The sequence below is a fragment of the Canis aureus genome, unplaced genomic scaffold, assembly GCF_053574225.1.
Source record: "Canis aureus isolate CA01 unplaced genomic scaffold, VMU_Caureus_v.1.0 ptg000384l_RagTag, whole genome shotgun sequence".
NCBI classification, from domain to species: Eukaryota; Metazoa; Chordata; class Mammalia; order Carnivora; family Canidae; genus Canis; species Canis aureus.
Window position 1 is genome coordinate 28229 of NW_027554591.1, and position 1154 is coordinate 29382.

At 36.6% G+C, this 1154-nt stretch overlaps 1 pseudogene; it reads right to left on the minus strand.

Annotated features, from left to right (window-relative positions):
• Positions 1–573: 573 nt before the first annotated feature.
• LOC144310071 (18S ribosomal RNA) lies at positions 574–1154 on the minus strand (annotated as a pseudogene; the record flags this gene model as incomplete).

Genomic DNA, 1154 nt, shown 5'->3' on the forward strand with positions numbered 1-1154 from the left:
CAACTATGGTGATGTTAGTATATACTCTCTAATAAAGGTTGTATCCTGATTCTAAGAAGCTGTACCTTCTTAGACTATATTTTAAATTTACATTAAAATTTTGTTTTTTTTTAGGTAAATTTAAAGTTGAACTAAAATTCTGTTTGTGGGCAACCAGCTATCACCAGGCTCGTTAGGCTTTTCACCTCTACCCACAAATCTTCTCACTATTTTGCTACATAGATGAGTTGATCCTTTTAGATTGTTTATGGGTAGCTCGTCTGGTTTCGGGGAGCTTAGCTTAAGTTCTCTTTGTTAAGTCGTTTCTGGCTAGTTCATTATGCAAAAGGTAAAAGGGGTAATCTTTGCTGTTTAATACTGTTAAGATGTCTTTCATCATTCCCTTACGGTACTATCTCTATCGCTCCAATTAAAATTTCTATCTCCTATACTTTTATTATTTAACTAAATGTTTTACTTTATATGTCTGTGATACTTAAGTTTGGGGTTAGTTGGGCTAGCTTTTGTTCAAAGTGGTCATAAGTAATGAAATCTTCTGGGTGTAGGCCAGACGCTTTAGTTAAGCTACACTTTGATTAATCCAAGCACACCTTCCGGTATGCTTACCTTGTTACGACTTGTCTCCTCTTGTGTCTTAGTTAAGTTAATATGGTTATGGTTGTGTCTTATTACTTGAGGAGGGTGACGGGCGGTGTGTGCGTGCTTCATGGCCCTATTCAATTAAGCTCTCTATTCTTAATTTACTACTAAATCCTCCTTCAGTTTTTAATTTCATAAAAACGTTCGTGGAATGTTCTTGGGTAGAAAATGTAGCCCATTTCTTCCCACCCCATAAGTTACACCTTGACCTAACTTTTTTATGTAAAATGATTGTGCTTACTATTCTACCTTTTGAGGGTTTGCTGAAGATGGCGGTATATAGACTGAATTAGCAAAGGGTGGTGAGGTTTATCGGGGTTTATCGATTATAGAACAGGCTCCTCTAGAGGGATATAAAGCACCGCCAAGTCCTTTGAGTTTTAAGCTATTGCTAGTAGTCCTCTGGCGAATTATTTTGTTGTAAAATTATCTATGTTTAGGGCTAAGCATAGTGGGGTATCTAATCCCAGTTTGGGTCTTAGCTATCGTGTAGTCAGATTATTATAAAGTCACTT